Below are 18,850 nucleotides of genomic sequence, written 5' to 3'. Positions count from 1 at the left end.
TTCTTGGAGAGTTTCTTTAGAATGAAAGCTTTTCTCTGAAACCATCCTGAGGTTTAACAACTTTTATCATCAGAAATTCTGAATTCTTTCAATTGCATATAACTCAATTTTAAAAATTTTCAGTGAGGAGCACCTGGATATCTCATTCCGCGAAGCTTCTGATCCTTGATCTCAGCTGAGGTCTTGATCTCAGAATGGGGAGTTCAAGCCCAGTGTGGAGTCCCTTAAAAAACAAACAAACAAACAAAGGAACCTGGGTGGCTCAGTCTGTTAAGTGTCTGCCTTCTGCTTGGGTCATGATCCCAGAGTCCTGGGATAGAGACAGGCTCCCTGTTCAGGGGAAAGCATGCTTCAGCCTCTACCACTCCACCTGCTTGTGTTCCGTCTCTCTCTGTGTCTGTCAAATAAATAAATAACTTAAAAAAAAAAAAAAGCCACTCTACCAAATGTACCAGTCAGGTGCCCCTCAATTTCCCTTCTTTGCCATGTTGACTGTCTTTGCCTTCTTGAATTTCTTCTCCCTCAGTCTCTGTGATTTCCCCCATGCATAGATTCTCCTTTTACTTTTCTGACAGCTCTTACTCCGTATCCTTTACTGTTTTCTTTTCTCCACTTGCCCTATAGAGACCTCTGAGATTCTGTTCTTAGACATCTTGCCCTCTTGCTCTACCCTCTTTGCTGAATAATTTTATCCACTACTACAGTTTTCTGTCTCACTCATAAGCTAATTCCTATGAATCATTTCCTCATTTATTATTCATAGCCTTGAAGTTTGCTGAGCTTTAGGTCCTAATTTTTACTTTCTTGATGAATATCTTCACCTACATAATAAGCAAACACTGCAAACATGTCCCAAGCTGAATTTCTCCTTTTCCTAATCTAGTACCAAATTACTTTTCTAGCCAGCAGTAGCTCTTATACAGAACCTCTCTGGCAAGCCACACTCTCTTCCATGTTCCTGCCCAGTCTTGCAGGCTTCCTTTCTCAACACCTCTTCTCTCCCCTAGGTTCCCTTTCTCGGTACCCATTCCAATTCTCACTTTCTTGTCTAAATGCTGCCTTGTCCCAACATTTATCCTCCTTCTTTTGCTTTGTTGGGTACCACTTTCCCAGAACATGTCATGCATTTTATGCCTCCGTTCCTCCTTTCCTTCTTTGTGGAATGCTGTTTCCCCACCTTTTCCTACCTAAATCCCACTCATCTTTCAAAATCCAACTCAAATGCTGATTTCTTCCATGGAGCCTCCTGACATATACTCTGTTGGGACCCATCATTCTCTTCTTTGGGTTCCCACAGAACCGCTAGAACAAATACTATAACCCAATTGGAGTTATTGCTAGTTATGTGTTTTCCTTTCTCTCCTGGTAGAATGTGATTTTTCCTGAGGGAAGAAACTATCATAAGAGTGCACTGTACAGGGAACCTGGGGGGCTCAGTTGGTTAATGTCCAACTCTTGATTTTGGCTCAGGTCCTGATCTCAGTGCTGTGAGATCAGCTCCACGTTGGACTCAGCCCTGGGTGTGGGGCCTGCTTGTGGTTCTCTCTCTCTTCCTCTCCAAAAAGTAAAAAAAATGACAGACACCCAACAATAATGCAATCCAGACACCCAACAACATTTGTCAAATTGAATCATAGAAGAAACTAACAAAAAACTGAAGAGTTCTTTGACAAGAGGCAAAGTAGCTTAAGAAAGACATTAATCCTTTGGGGAGATGTTCTCTTGTATAAATTCTTTGCTGTTAAAAAATGGAATGAGAGGGGCGCCTGGGTGGCTCAGTGGGTTAAAGCCTCTGCCTTCGGCTCAGGTCATGATCCCAGGGTCCTGGGATCAAGCCCCGCATCGGGTTCTCTGCTCAACGGGGAGCCTGCTTCCTCCTCTCTCTCTGCCTGCCTCTCAGCCTACTTGTAATCTCTGCCTGTCAAATAAATAAACAAAATCTTAAAAAAAAAAAAAAAATGGAATGAGAGGGGCACCAGGCTGGATCAGTCAGGTAGATAAAGCATGCAACTCTTGATCTCGGGGTGGTGAGTTCAAGCCCCACATTGGGTGTAGAACTTACTTAAAAAAAAAAAAAAAAAAAAAGGAGTAGAGACAGACAATAGCAGAAAGGGCAGACACCCTCTTAACTCTTCTTGGTAGGTGACAGCATTTGGCCTTGATCCTACAACTCAGGTGGGCCTTACCTTTAAAACCTCTGCTTTGTTGAAGCTGAGATTTCTTGAAATTCATATCATGAGAGATTTTATTCTTTAAGGAAGTGGAAGAGAGAACTCTGAACTCACACATTATGTGGTTTGGATATGGGGTGAGCTGCACATACATGAGGAAATCTAAACCTATCAGGGGCATAAGAAGCAGTAGAGCATATTAGATGGAAGGCTGACTGTGGAGCAGGACTGTTGGGGCTGAAATTAGGCAAATTAACTTCTCCATGCCTCAGTTCCCTCTTGTGTCCGGTGGAGATTGTCATGGACCTAACTCACAAGGTTATTATGAAGGTTAAACAAGTTAATATATGTAAAGTTCTTGAACAGGCTAGGCACCTGGTAAGCATTTGGTAATTATTAGGTGTTATTATTATTTTCAATCACCACTTTCTTTTTTTTAAAGATTTTTTTTTTTTATCTGAGAGAGTGAACTAGAGACAGCAAGCACGAGCAGGGAGAAGGGTAGAGGGAGAGGGAGAAGCAGACTCCTCGCTGAAGAGAGAGCCCCATGTGGGCCTTGATCTCAGGACTCCAGGATCATGACCTGAGCCAAAGGCAGACAATTAAGCAACTGAGCCACCCTGGCGCCCTTCAATCACCACTTTCAACTGAGATGCCAAAGCCCCCTCTCTTGTACCTTAATGACACCCCTGGCAGATTCTATGACTTGACTATTACAGTGCAGATCAATCTGGCTTAAAACATCAGCCTCCTGTTTGGTTCAAAACGTTCTGCCTTGCCCAATACAAGCTAGACATACTCAGGAGGAGACTTTTGACTTTTTCAATCATTTTCCCACTCTAGAGCCCTGGAGGGCGGGTATATCTAGGTCATGCACTTGGGCCAGTTCTTGGGAAGGGATTAGGAAGAGGGATGAGTCAGTCAGAGCTCTCCTCACACAGTTAGCTGCCACTTGTTAGGGAGGTATCCCTGAAATTCACTGCTGGGGTTCAGTTTTGTTCTGCTCCTGATGGGGTCTCTGATAAAGTCTGAATGGGTGCATAGGCTCCTAATGCACACTGTTCAGTCATACCCCAGATACCTTGTTAGTGTTACATTCTTTTTTTTCTTTTTCTAAAAGATTTTATTTATTTATTTGACAGACAGAGATCACAAGTAGGCAGAGAGGCAGGCAGAGAGAGAGAGAGAGAGAGCAGAGAGCCTGACACGGGGCTCCATCCCAGGACCCCGGGATAATGACTTGAGCCGAAGGCAGAGGCTTTAACCCACTGAGCCACCCAAGCTCCCCTAGTGTTACATTCTGTCATAGGGCTCAATGTGGCTGAAGCAGATCACAGACCAGAAGGCCAGATGCTACTCAAGTACTTTAGACTCAAGTATTGGACCTCAAGTACTTTAGAGAGAGAGACAATCCAAAATAACATTTACTGAATATCTTCTAAAGCAAGGTGCTTACACCTAAAGCTAGGTATACGTCTCTATTCTATGTGATAAAGATTATTAGTTCCATTTAACAGATGAGGAAAGTGAAGGTAAAAGGAACGAAATCAATTGTCATTTTTTCTGAGGGCCCTGCTTCTTAAAGACAAGTTTCTATACCGACCCAGAAATCTAGTTAAGATTTCAGAGAGGCAATATTACCAAAGTTTTATTTTGGACATTTACAATAAATCTGTGTTTATTAATATGAATTATTTGTGGTGCAAACATAGAGCTTTACTTGGTATCAATTCACCACAAATACAAAGGCCACACAATATCCTTTTTTTTTTTTTTAAATTTATTTATTTGAGAGAGAGAGCGAGCAGGGGAAAGGGGAGAGGCAGAAGGAGCAACAGAATCTCAAGCAGATTCCCCACTGAGTGTGGAGCCTGACGTGAGATCATGACCTGAGCTGAAACCAACAGTCTGATACTCAACTGAGTGATCCTCCAAGTGCCCCAAGGGCATAAAATATCTTAATTTTTCCATCCTGGTAGTCTTTTTCTCCCCAGCTTTTCTTTCTTTCTTTTAAATTCTAGTATAATGAACATGCAGTATTGTATTAGTTTCAGGTGTACAATATAATGATCCAGGAATCCTATACATTGCTCTGTATAGGTATCCTATACATTGCTCTTCACAATAGGTATACTCTTAATCCCCTTCATCTATATTACCTAACCGCCCCCCTCAGTAACCACTAGTTTGTTCTCTAAATTTAAGAGTCTGTTTTTTGCTTGTCTCTTCCTTCCTTTGTTCATTTGTTTTGTTTCTTAAATTCCACATATGAGTGAAATCATATGATATTTGTCTTTCTCTGACTTTTCTTATTTCACTTAGCATTATACCACCTAGGTCTATCCATGCTGTTGCAAATGTCAAGATTTCATTCCTTTTTAATGGCTGAATAGTAGTTTATTATATACATCTTTATATATTTTTACTTTTATATATTTATATATTTTATATTTATATATAATACATAATATAATATATATATAATATAAAAATATATTATACTTTTTATATATTTTATATTATATAACACCTGTATCACTTCTTTACCCGTTCATTTATGGGTGGACACTTGAGTTGCTTCCATGTCTTGACTATTATATAATGCTGCTATAAACAGCATTTCCCTAGGTCTTACCTAGGGAAACATACAATAAGCAGATCAATAATATAATTTCAGATGATGTGGTGTGAGAACAGTAAGACTAAGTGACATGAAACAGAGAGATGGGAAGAGGGTATTTGTTATTAAATAGGACAGTCAGGGAGGACTGACATTTGACTGAAACCTGAATGATGAGGAGGGAGCCACTCGAAGATTTGGGAAAAGAGTCTCTCAAAACAAGGGACTAGCAGGTGCAAGTGCCTGGGAATTACTTGGCAATTTTAATGTTTTGGATACTGAGAATATAAGTCCTCTCTCCATTCCTCCCAACCCTCACTGACAAGAACCCGGTGACAAGTACAGAGGAAGATGGGAAGATTTTGTTTAACTTCTGGAAGTTAAAAGACCTGATACGAAGATCAGCAGGAGTCAGGAAGAAAGTAAAAGTGAATTGAATCCCATCGTATAGCTTATCCCACTGAGAAGCTTTTCTGTGAAGAAGATGAATTCTAAGATTTGATTGTTTTGTTGATTCAATGATGTTATTAACTAGCAAGGAATCTACCCTAAGTCACTCTTCTGTGCTTAGTGCATTATTTTATTTCATTTTATTTATAACTAAATGTTTCCTGAAGTAGAAAACAGCTACTTTGCTCTCTGTATTTATGCTCAACAGAGATCTTATAGTATATGACTTTCTTTCATTTGTGGTAAACTGCTTCTAACCATGCATCAAGGCAATAAAAATAGTTTTCATGTGATTATGTCCTTGGAAATCTGGCACAAAATGTGATTTCACTTAGTGAGTGTGGTGTGACAGCTGTAAATTGCCACATTACAGCATAATGCTTCAATATTGTATTTTCAGTGTGGCTGAGTTGCTGTTTTTCTCTGGCTTTGACTGCATTTTCCACAGAGAAGCTGGCATTCGGACAAATCCCCTGAGACATCCTCACAAAGAGATGCTGACAGATCTCTGTCTCTGAGGATCTGACTGGGCAGTGTTCCATCCAGACAGGCTGGGCATGAGGACGGGTGTCTGTGTTTGCTGGCCTGTAGGAGGGGCTTCTCATTTTGTCTTGCCAACAGTCAAGAGACATAGCGAGCCCTTGGGATGGGAGTTCTGCCCTGGGGCCAACATGCTCTGATATGAAGGCACTGGACCAATTTAATGGGGCAAAGAGTCGTATGCAAGAAAGCCCAAAGTAGTGTTGCAGGCCAGAGAATCAAATTTCTCTCCACAGTATATGGGTGGTTCATTGAGTAAGTACTTAATAAATAATTGGTAGAGTGTTTAGGCATGCCCCTCAATGCTTGTGATGTATGAAGGAACTCACTCTAACTTGGTTGGGGAAATAGCCTATAGCTGCCAACCCTTTTTTTCCCTCCACCCTTAATCTAAGACCGCTTATAACTCATTCAGTGGATTTTCAGCTAGTTTTTGACCAGTACTTCAGTGCGAGGCACTGTGTTCTGCCTAAGAGGTACAGAAATGAATAAGACAGATTTTTCTAGGATTAGTATCATACACACAGAAGTGTTATTAAGGTTATCTTCGGGAGCTAAATCAGATTGAGATATGGACAAGGTCCCTTAAATTTTTTCCTTTTGAACTGTATTATTTGAACTTTCTGGGACCAGCTTTCGGCCATGATGCTTTTTGTATCTCAACAAAAATCTTCTGAGCCACTGTTTTTGCCACCCTCCTGAGCTTTGAGAACACAGCAATGAATGAGGCAGAATAAGTCCCCTGTCCTCGTGAAACTTCCATTCCAACTGGGGAAGCAACACAAAACAGAACAAAGCAAAATCCATACAGGTATGCCATACAATATAGTAATGATTGATGACATGTCCTATGGGGAAAAATACTTTTTAAAAATAAATAATTAGGGGCGCCTGGGTGGCTCAGTGGATTAAGCCACTGCCTTCGGCTCAGGTCATGATCTCAGTTTCCTGGGATCGAGCCCCGCATCGGGCTCTTTGCTCAGCGGAAGCCTGCTTCTCTCTCTCTCTGCCTGACTCTCCGCCTACTTGTGATTTCTCTCTCTGTCAAATAAATAATAAATAAAAAATCTTAAAAAATAAATAAATAAATAAATAAATAAATAATTAGGGGCGCCTGGGTGGCTCAGTGGATTAAAGCCTATGCCTTCGGCTCAGGTCATGATCCCAGGGTCCTGGGATAGAGCCCCGGCATCAGGGGAATCTCTGCTCAGCAGGGAGCCTGCTTCCCCCTCTCTCTCTGCCTGCCTCTCTGCCTACTTGTGATCTCTGTCAAGTAAATAAATAAAATCTTTAAAAAAAAAAATTATTCTGATCTGTTCAGATACTCTTGACTCCTTAGAGGCCTGGATTCTTTACTGGGCTAAGCAGATGGCATTGAGGGAAATGGGCCAGAGGGCCAAGCAAGCCTTGAAGCCTGGAACCAACCATTTGAAGTCATTCTGCACTCTCTCCACCCAGTAAAAATGAAAAGGCAGTCTGAGCTGCCTACATTCTTTGGGCAGAAGAGTGATGTCAGTCCAGAGAGTCTGACCCGGCTGGCTGCTCTTGACCAGAGCCCAGGCCTTTCTCTACCCAGTCTGGGGACAGAACTCACTGCTATGCCAGTATCTGAAGGTGCTGACCCTCCCTACCCCACATTCATTGCCTGCTTTTTCTTTCCAGCTTCACCAACTGGTTTCCAGGGACCTGATCCTGCTGGCTTCTGGCCTGCCCTGTCTGACAGCTGCCTGAACACTGGAACTTAAAAATTAGTTCTAAATGCCCGAGTCCAGTCACCACATTCCAGTCTATTTTTAGGACAATCCTCCTTCTTTTCCCTGAGAAACTACTCTTCTTTTTGTTTCTAAACTGCTTCCATGCCCAGTTCAGACTGAGGTCTCCTCACCTGGGAATGCAAAGCTTGGGGGTTCCAGTTCCTACTCACAGCTAAGCTGTTTTCACTAAATTCCTCTACTCAAAGAAGTGGTAAGAATTGATAGGATATTAAGTTAAAGAAACAGCCAAAATTGTATGCACACTGACATTACAAACATCTAAAAATCGTTTTCATTTCAATCATGAAGGTAACACAAGCTTATTTCAAAATGCTAGAAAAATACAGTACAAGTAATTTATGCTTTATTTTTTTAATTTTTAAAAAAGATTTTATTTATTTATTTGACAGAGACACAGCAAGAGGGGAACCCAAGCAGAGGGAGTGGGAGAGGGAGAAGCAGATTTTCCACTGAGCAGGGATCCCGATGCGGGGCTCAGTTCTAGGACCCCATGATCATGACCTGAGCTGAAGGCAGACAATCAATGACTGAGCCACCCAGGAACCCATAATTTATGCTTTAATATATTATTTTCTGTTTGATCTGTTCTCGTGCTCAGAAGTTTGTTGTTATTAGTTAAATATATTATTCATGCACATAGGACAAATTTCAAATAGTGAAATTTCACTTTTCCTTGCCATCCAGTTCTTTTCCTTGAAGGAAATATTATTGTTCATAATATTCTTTTATAATCCTTTTTATTTCTGTAAAATCTGTAGTAATGTTCTACTTTCTTTCCTAATTTTAGTAATTTCATTTTTCTCACTTTACACTTTAGTAGACCTAGGTAAATTTGGTCAATTTTGTTGGTCTCTTTAAAGAACCAGCTTTTGTTTTTGTGGATTTTCCTTTTATTGTTTTTCTGTTCTCTATTGTTTCTGTCCCTACTCCATTATTCTCTTCCTAATGCTAGCTGTGGAGTCAGTTTGCTCCTCTTTTTCTAGTTCCTTAAGGTGTATAATTAGGTTATTAATTTACTCTGCCACTCTTTCTAATATATATGTGTATATACGTATTTTTAAAAAGATTTTATGTATTTATTTGACGGAGAGACAGCGAGAGAGGGAACACAAGCAGCGGTAGAGGGAGAGGGAGAAGCAGGCTTCCCACAGAGCAGGGAGCCTGATGCAGGGCTCGATCCCAGGACCCCAGGATCATGACATGAGCTGAAGGCAGATGCTTAAGAACTGAGCCACCCAGGTAACTGTAAATATATTATTTTTATTTTATCTAAAAAATTATCCTACAGTGGAGTGCCTGGCTGTCTCCATCAGTAGAGTGTGTGACTCTTTTTTTTTTTTTTTTAAAGATATTATTTATTTATTCAACAGAGAGAGAGAGATCACAAGTAGGCAGAGAGGCAGGCAGAGAGAGAGGAGGAAGCAGGCTCCCCACTGTGCAGAGAGCCCGATGTGGGGTTCAATCCCAGGACCCTGAGATCATGACCTGAGCCAAAGGCAGAGGCTTAACCCACTGAGCCACCCAGGCGCCCCGAGTTTGTGACTCTTGATTTCTGGGTTGCGAGTTTGAGCCCCCACATTGAGCATGGAGCCTACTTAAAATTTAAAAAAAAAAATTATCCTACAGTTTAATTGAGTTTTTGCAGTGTTGTTCTATGAATTTTAGCAAAGATACAGACTCATAACCAATGTCACAATCAGGATCTCCTTGTTTTGTTAACTACTGAGAGATGAGTAATGAAATCGTCAACTATAGCTGTGATTTGTGTATTTATTTCTTTCAAAATTTTTACCAGCAGTTGTTGATATGATAGGTGGAGTTACTTTTTCCTTTTGTAGTTAATCATATTTTATTATTTTTTGAAACTATTATTCTATTTTCATCAGAATTTTAGTTTATTCATTGATTTTATTGATATAAATTCATAATTTCATGTTTTATCTAATGAGCTACTGTCTGTTAATATTTAATATCATTATTTATTTTGCAGCTCACATTATACCTGATTTCATCATTGGAACCTCTTCAAGCTTGTTCTTGAATCCTTTTGATATGTACTTGTCATTCTTTGGCCATTAGTTCTTTTTTTTTTTTTTTTTTTTTTAAATTTATGTGACAGACAGAGATCACAAGTAGGCAGACAGGCAGGCAGAGAGAGAGAGGGAAGCAGGCTCCCTGCTAAGCAGAGAGCCTGATATGGGGATCGATCCCAGGACCCTGGGATCATGACCTGAGCTGAAGGCAGAGGCCTTAACTCACTGAGCCACCCAGGTGCCCCCCGGCCATTAGTTCTTAAAGTACTTCAGGTACCTTATTTTTTCTTCTTTCTGAAGTTCTGATTAGGCTTATGTTAGACTCAGCCTTTTTCTTTCTATGCTATAGTTTGAAGAGATTCTTTTGCCCTGTCTTCAAGGTCACTGTTTTTTTCTTATATGGTGTCTGATCTGATGTTAAATCAATCTAATGAGTTTTTCATATCAGATAATACACTTTTAGTTCTAGAATTTTTATTTTGTTCTGTTTTATGGGTTACATTTCTTAATTGACATTTCTCATTTGTTCCCTTATTATGCTCATGGTTTCCTTTAAGTCCTTGAACATTTAATGACAGATTTTAAAAAAATATTTTATTTATTTGACAGAGCAAGAGATCACAAGTAGGCAGAGGGGCAGAGAGAGAGAGGGAAGCAGGCTCCCCGCTTAACAGAGAGCCCGATGTGGGGCTCGATCCCAGGACCCTGGGATCATGACCCGAGCTGAAGGCAGAGGCTCAACCCACTGAGCCACCGGGCACCCCTAATGACAGATTTTTTAAAAAGTCATTTTTGGGTCTTTATTTTTTGGGGGGTCTCTCTCTATTGATTAATTTTTCTTCTGATTATGGATCACCTTTTCCCGCTTCTTTGAGAATGTCTAGTAATTTTATTTATTAAACAATTTAAAATTTATTTATTTATTTATTTATTTGAGAGAGAAACAGTATGAATATGAGAAGGGACAGAAGAGGGAGAATCACAAGCATATGGTGATTCTCCCTGCTGAGTGTGGGACCCAATGTGGTGCTCCATCTCATGACTCTGAGATCATGACCTGAGCTGAAATTAAGAGGTGGAAACTTAACCAACTGAGCCACCCAGGCACCTGAATGTCTAGTAATGTTAGATTACAGGCTGAACATGATGGATTCCATGCTATAGAATTTGATTTTCTTTTTATTTAATAAATTTTTTTTTTCAAGATTTATTTATCTTAGAGAGGGAGAGAGAAATTGGAGGGAGGAGCAGTGGAAGAGAGAGAGAGAGAATCTTCAAGCAGATTCCATGTTGAATGTGGGGCCAGACTTGGGGCTCTATCCTAGGACACTGAGATCATGACATGAGCTGAAATTGAGAGTCAGTGGCTTAATGGATTGAGCCAGTCAGGCACTCCTATTTTCTTTTTAAATTATTTTATATATTTATTTGTCATAGTGAGAGCAAGCAAGCACAAGCAGGGGGAGCAGAAGGCAGAGGGAGAAGTAGGGAGAGGGAGAAGGAGATTCCCTGATGAACAAAGACCCCCATGTGGGACTTGATCCCAGAACCCTGGGATCACGACCTGAGTTGCAGATTTATTCTTAACTGACTGAGCCACCCAGGTGTCTCCCTGTTTTCTCTTTTTAAAAAATTGTACTTTGAGTAATGTTGAGGCTTCTTCTGGTAGGCAATTAATTTATTTGTGCAGCTGGGGTGCCTGGGTGGCTCAATTGTTAAGTGTCTGCCTTTGACTCAGGTCATGATCCCAGGGTCCTGAGATTGAGCCCTGCACTGAACTCCCTGGTCAGCAGGAGGCTGCTTCTCTCTTTCCCACTCCCCCTGTTTGTGTTCTTGCTCTCTCTCTCTGTCAGATAAATACATAAAATCTTTAAAGAAAACTTTACTGTGCATCAAATTAATCCTTTGATTCTTGTTTTTAAACTTTATTAGGGTGTGTCTAAAATAATCCTTTCTCTAGGGTTAGATTATCCCTAATGCCTAGGCTTTGCCTCTTTTGGGGTCTTTTCTGAATGCCCAATATGGTTTTCTCCACTTTGGTGCTTTTTGTTTTTATGGGGTTGTTTTATTTGTTTTTGGTGGGCAGCAAAGCAATGTTTATTGAATGATAGCAAAATGATAGTACAAAGCTCTTGAGGAGGGAGGGACCCAAAAGGGTTGCCCTTCTCCACTTTGGTTGGTTGATTGGAACTTTAATTTCTTCGAGCCCCATGAAAGCTCTGGTATCTCCATTCAGCTCATAGTTCAGCACTTGTAATTTCAGCACTTGTAATTTTCCCAGCATTTGTTCTTTGCTCTACCTCATATAAGTCTACACCCTGGCTTGTGTAGATTTTTAACAAAAGATCCAAACAGAGGGTGCCTGTGTGGCTCAATTGGTTAAGTGGCTGCCTTCAGTTCAGGTCATGATCCCGGTGTCCTGGGATGAAGTCCTGTATTGGGCTTCCTGCTCAGTGGGGAGTCTGTTCCTCCCTCTGCCCCTCCTTCCCTCCCCCTCAACTCCTGCACACAGTGGGCTCTCTCTCTTTCCCTCTCGTAAAAATAAATAAATAAAATCTTAAAAAAAAAAAACCCAAACAGACTCCTATGCAGCTATCTAAACCTTATTCTTTACCCCTCTCTTATATCCTGCCTTGCAAATTCCAGCCATACTGATAGCCTTGAATTCCAATCCTTTTCTCCTTGGTTCAGTAACACCACTGTGCCCTCCCTCTTTAGATTACCTCTCCTTGTATAGTGGTCCAGAAAGTGCTTCTAGGCAGAAAGCCATGGTGATCATGAGATTTGTCTTATTTGTTTCCATTATCCCAAGGACTATAGTTCCTGACTACTGTTTGGTACCTAAAACCAGTATTTCAGAGTTCATATTCTAGTTGTTTGCAGTGGGAAGACTGGTCTGGTACAATTACTTTGTCATAGCTATACGTGGAAATCTCAAATTGGCTTTATATTACAAATTGGTTTTACATTGTATTTTAAGAGGCCTTTGTAATTTTTTTTATCATGGGGAGCATGCATAGTGACTTGGAAGGAAATATGGGATCTTCTGTTATCAGTAATGTTCTATTTATTGATTTAGGGGCTCCCATGTTGAGTTAGCGAATATTCAGCAAGCTGTAAACTTATGTCAATTTTTCTTTATGTATAATACACTTAAATGTTTTTCCTAGTCCAATATTAGTTTTAGATTCTCAAAAAGGAAATTTCAACTTTATTAGATAAAGGCTTTTTAAAACTTGCAATAAAGCTAGGCCTTCCTGGTCTGTGAGTCAAGATTAAAAGCAGAAAAAGATGGTTTGTTCTAGAGATTACGAGGGAAGAAAAAAGAGGAAGGAGCTGATAATAAAAGAGAAGAAGAAGAGAAATGTCTAAAGGAATTTATTAACTGTTTCTCTTTCTTCAAACAATTCCATAAATTCTTCTGGTGCCTGGCTGGCTCAGTTGGTAGAGCATGCTACTCTTTTTTTTTTTTTTTTTTTTTTAAGATTTTATTTATTTATTTGATAGAGATTACAAGTAGGCAGAGAGAGAGAGGAGGAAGCAGGCTCCCCGATGGGCAGAGAGCCCGATGCGGGACTCGATCCCAGGACCCTGAGACCATGACCTGAGCCGAAGGCAGCGGCTTAACCCACTGAGCCACCCAGGCGCCCTTTTTTTTTTTTTTTTAAAGATTTTATTTATTTATTTGTCAGAAAGAGAGGGAGAGCAGCAGTCAGAGGGAGAAGCGGACTCCCCACAAAGCAAGGAGCCTGATGTGGGACTAGATCCGAGGACCCTGAGACTATGCCCTGAAGCCAAAAGCACACGCTTAATGACTGAGCCACCCATGTGTCCAAGAGCATGTGACGCTTGACCTCAAGGTCATGATTTCAAGCCCCACTTTGGGCATTGAGCCTACTTAATTAAAAAAACAAAAACAAACAACTCAGTAAACTCTATGCTGCTTGTTATTGTTTATATAGAGTAGATTTTCTTTTGGGTATGTGACGAAGTGTTATATTCTGTTTTTAAGGGTTGCAAGAGGGTAAAATCAGAGGCTTTCCTATTGGATTTACTAAGCAAGGTCTTTTTGCTCAAGGTAACAAAAGCATTCTTTTTTTTTCCCCAGTAATTTCATAGTTTTGTTTCTTAAATTCAAAGCTTTAAAATCATTTGATAGGGGCATCTGTGTGGCTCAGTCAGTTGATTGTCGGATTCTTGGTTTTGGTTCAGGTCATGATCTCAGGGTTGTGAGATCTAGCTCCCTGTAGGGCTCTGCACTCACTGAGGAGTCTGCTTGGGATTCTCTCCCTCTGAGGCTCCCCCACCCTGTTAGTGCACACACACACACTCTCTCTAAAATAAATAAATCAATCTTAGAAAAATAAAACTTTTTGATAATTAATTTTGTATATAGTATGACAGGCATCTGACTTTTTAAAAATTGGTTAAATATCCCATACCACTTACTCATTTATTGAATAATTCCTTTTTTAAGATTTTATTTTTAAGTAATCTCCACACCCAGTGCAGGGATCAAACTCACAATCCTAAGATCAAGAGTCTTGTGCTTCACTGAGTGAGCCAGCCAGGTGCCCCTGAGTAATTTTTTTCCCCCTGATTTAAAATGCTTCCTTTATCATATACTAATCCTTATAATTATGTAAGCTTATTTGATCTCATTTATTTACTTTTTTTCCTGCCCCAGTATACCCTTGTTTTAATTACTGTAGCTTTATAGTGTTTTTTATATCTGCTGATGCAGGTCTACCATCCTCAGTCTTCCTTTTTTCAAAAAGTATCAATATTTGACTTTGTTTTAATCTCTGCTGAGCAACAGACTTGTACATTTAATTATCTAGTGATAACTGGAGAGTTTTCATGCATCTCAAAAGCATTCATTGTGTAAAAACATACTGAGAAAGACACTGTGGTGATTACCAAAGGGTGCTCATAGTCTGGTGGCAGATAAGTAAACAATTAGAAAATAATTAGATAATTGCTAAAATACAGGAAATCCAGGACAGAAAGTACCTCTCAGGACTGGTATCCTAAGACAAACCCTCCCAAGATAAGCAGTAATTGATCATACAGAAACACTGGGGAGAAGACATTTATGGGAGAGAGATAACTTATGCAGAGGCACAGTAGCACAAATGAGTAAGGTATGTTCAGGGCACGTGTGGTTCAGAATGGCTTATTCACTGATATGTTTATTCATGTTGGATTCAGAGTCAGCTAGAACCATTGAGTTTATTTCAGATTATGAGTGGCTTCAAGATTATCTCTTAGAGACCACTCTACTGGTAATATGGAAGATGGCTTAGAGGCAAATGAGAAGAGGTATCATAGGATTTGAATGAAGTGAGTAAGGAAACGGATATCTGACTAGACCCAAGATTTAACTGGATGTGAGTATGAAAGGAAAAATTCATTCATTCATTCATTCATTCATTCAACAAGTTGAAGGGTGCCTGGGTGGCTCAATCAGTTAAGTGTCTGACTCTTGATCTTGATTTCGGCTCATGTCACGATCTCAGGGTTGTGAGATTGCACCTCTTGTTAGGATGGGTTTGGAGTCTGCTTAAGATTCTTTCTTCCTCTCCCTCTGTCCCTGCCCTGCTCCCTTCCTTCCTCGCTCTCAAAAACAAAACAAACCAAAAACCAAAAACCAAGTTGAATTTAATGAATATGAAATGAGAATTCTTGCGTTTCTGGCTTGAGCAAAAGGGGAATGGATGGTATCATCTCCCAAGGTTGTGAATATAGGGAGTGGAAAAAGTTTGGAGGTAAGATATTGATTTCAGATTTGGATGTTCTGAGTTTGCAGTGTTTGTGTGTAGTACACCCTGGTATAAATAAACTTCATAGGTCTCATTCTGGTTTTAGAGATAAATATTTATTTGTCTTCTATGTATGTGTTAGCAGTTGCAGAAATCATGGTCAAGATTGCCTAGAAAAAATTTGTAGATTGTGAAGAGAGTGACTATCTTGGGGGAAATAACTAGCATTTAACAGGTGGGGAAAGAATGACCTTCAAGAGTCTATGAAGGAGTCAGAGTTGTCACGGAAACCATGAAGAAGGAAGCAGTTAATGTGTTAACAACGCATAAAGGTGGCAAATGACTAAAAACTGACCACTGAATCCTGTGAAAAGAAGCCTACTGGTGACCATTAATGAGAGCAGTTTTAACTGAGAAAAGGTGGAAGAAGTCAGGAAGTAAGGAAATTTAGATTGAGGGTATCCAAAACAAAATTCAGCACCTTTCCTTCCAATCTGACTCCTCTTTTTATCTCTTAGGCACAAGTATTTCCCCCAACCTCCTAAATCAGAAACTCTCTAGTCTCTTCCCTTTCACTTAGTAGGCTTGTCTAATTAGGGCATTAGTACCCTAGGTTCTACTTCCTTAACGTTTCTAATATTCCAGAAGGATAAACTCCAAATATCATGGTTATCTATGGATGACAGGATATGATCTTTGTTTTCCTGATAGCTTGCTTTTTGACTTTTCCGGAATGACTATGTATTTACTCATGTAATTAAAATAATAAAAGGTTAAATGTAGTTTTTCTCATATATCATCTTATATCTGATGTCAGATCTTTGTTTCCAGCCCATTACCCTGGGTCAGGCCAGGATTATAATAATTTCTTACCTTCTTTCTGCTACGAGAGCATTCCTCAAATCTATCACCGAGAAGTCAGAATAAGTTTTGTAAATACAAATCCTAGTCTGTTCCTCTCCAGTTAATGACCAGATATCTCTGAGGATTAAGTTCAAACTTCTAGCATTTAGTGACAAGTCCTTTGTCTTATCTCCCTCATTTCTTTCCATTCTCGTACTCTGCTTCTACTTATTTTTCAAAGATTACCAGTAGCTTCTAGCCTTTGCAAATGTTTCCTTCCCCTTTGTTAATTCCTATTCATCCTTTAAATCACTTTAAGAATCACTCTATGTAGGAGGCCTTCACTGCAACCTGTTCGAATTTAGATACCCCTCTCTATTGCTATTGGATTCTATGAGCCTCTCAGTAAGTGTTATCATACTGTATTAATGAGTTGTTCACCTATTCTTAATTTGTTGGCTATTTAATTTTTTTTAAAAGATTTTATTTATTTATTTGACAGAGAGAGATCACAAGTAGGCAGAGTAGCAGGCAGAGAGGAGGGGTAGCAGGCTCCCCGATGGGCAGAGAGCCCAATGCAGGGCTAGATCCCAGGACCCTGAGATCATGACCTGAGCTGAAGGCAGAGGCTTAACCCACTGAGCCATGCAGGCACCCCGGTGTATTTAATTATTTTCAGTGAACTGACTATTCATATCCTTTGTTCGTTTTTCCTGTTGAGTTGTGCTTTTCTTAATGATTTGTAATAATTCTTTTCAAAAATTTTTTAAATTAGTTAATCTCTGCGCCCAGTGTGGGGCTCAAACTCATGATCCCAAGATCAAGAGTCACATACTCCACCGAGCCAGCCAGAAGCCCCAGTTTGCAGTAATTCTTATTTACGTGGCAATATCTTTTCAGTCTGTTCCTAGGTTTGGAAGGGTTTCTTAGGTTTTTTTTTTGGTGTTTTGTTACAGTTACTTTTAATTTATTAATGTAGTAAAATATGTCAAATGTTTAACAATAGTTTTATTTTTAAAAAATAAGTAATATAAAATTAAAATAATTAAAATAGTTGTGTTTTCCTGAAGACTTTATCCTGGGGGTGCCTGACTGGCTCAGTTGGTGGAGTATGTGACTTTTCATCTTGGGGTGATGAGTATGAGCCCCAAGTTGGGTATAGAGATTACATTAAAAAAAGATTTTATCCTGGGGCGCCTGGGTGGCTCAGTGGGTTAAGCCGCTGCCTTCGGCTCAGGTCATGATCTCAGGATCCTGGGATCGAGTCCCGCATCGGGATCTCTGCTCAGCAGGGAGCCTGCTTCTCTCTCTGCCTGCCTCTCTGTCTACTGTGAACTCTCTCTGTCAAATAAATAAATAAAATCTTTAAAAAAAAAAAAAAAAAAAAAAAAAAAAAAAAGATTTTATCCTAAAAATATAAATTTACTTTCTTATGTATTTAATATTTGTTTTTTATACTCTTTGATTTTAATTTTGAATAAGCATTGTCCACATTATTAGTCTCTTCATAAATATAATTATCTATGGTTGAAAATTTAGTCAGTGAATTTATTGAATGTCCACTTAAGGTGTTGGCATTCTGGGTGCTGGGGGTTACAATGGTGAACAAAAAGATCCTTAATTGAGGGGAGCCTAGGTAGCTCAGTGGGTTAAAGTCTCTACCTTCAGTTGAGGTCATGATCCCAGGGTCCTGGGATCCAGCCCCGCATTGGGCTCTTTGCTCAGCAGAGAGCCTGCTCCCTGCCCCCCCACCCTGCCTGCCACTCTGCCTACTTGTGATCTCTTTGTCAAATAAATGAATAAAATCTTTAAAAATTAAAAAAAAAAATCCTTAGTTAAGATCACATTGTAGAGATGGCAGACAATGAACAATTAAAGAATCCAAATAATTACCGCTTTTAATGGCGACAATGAAGGAAATAAAATAGGGAGCTACTTCTTAGAGCGGCCACTGAAGGTCTTAATATAAGTAGGCAGAGGTTGTGTACATAAAACAGTTCCCTTGAATAATCTCATAATTTACTCAACTATTCTTTAATGTTAGGTTTTTAGATTTCTTCCACATTTACCATTATACTAATAAATAATGCTGTTAGGAATAACTCCCTCTGTATTCTCATTTATTTCCATGGAATAGTTTCCTAGAAATGTAATTACTGGATAGGAACAGAGTATTTTTATACAGACTGCCAAGTTGCTTTCATGAGGGAATTCCAATACATACTCGCCAATGAGGAAGCTAAATACTGCTCTGAGATTTCAGAGTGGAAAAAGTTAAGTAAAAAATGGCACGTTTGGGCTGAGCAAAGGTAAAGCTACGTAAGCTGACCCGGCTTTACTAGTGAGGGGCGGCAGGGTGATGAACAGGGAAAGCTTCTAGACCCATTTCTGCCATCCTGTGACCTTCACAGGTTACAGCTCCTCTCTGGGCCTTCACTGTCCTTTAACTCGGTAGGTTCGGCTCAGGCTGTATATTTTCCAGCGTCTTCAGATCAAACATCACCTACATCATCCAAAGCGAAGACAGCAGCTTGGGGAATTGTTTTAGTCAGTAAGCTGAATCAGCATTCGCCAGGAAACGCCAACTAATCACTCGAGAGCACTTCCGGCGGCCGGGACAAAGGGTTTGAAGTCTCAGGGACGGCACTTCCGGATA

Source organism: Mustela lutreola, chromosome 1 (genome assembly GCF_030435805.1).
Source record: "Mustela lutreola isolate mMusLut2 chromosome 1, mMusLut2.pri, whole genome shotgun sequence".
NCBI lineage: Eukaryota > Metazoa > Chordata > Mammalia > Carnivora > Mustelidae > Mustela > Mustela lutreola.
Note: the sequence above shows the minus strand (reverse complement) of the source record.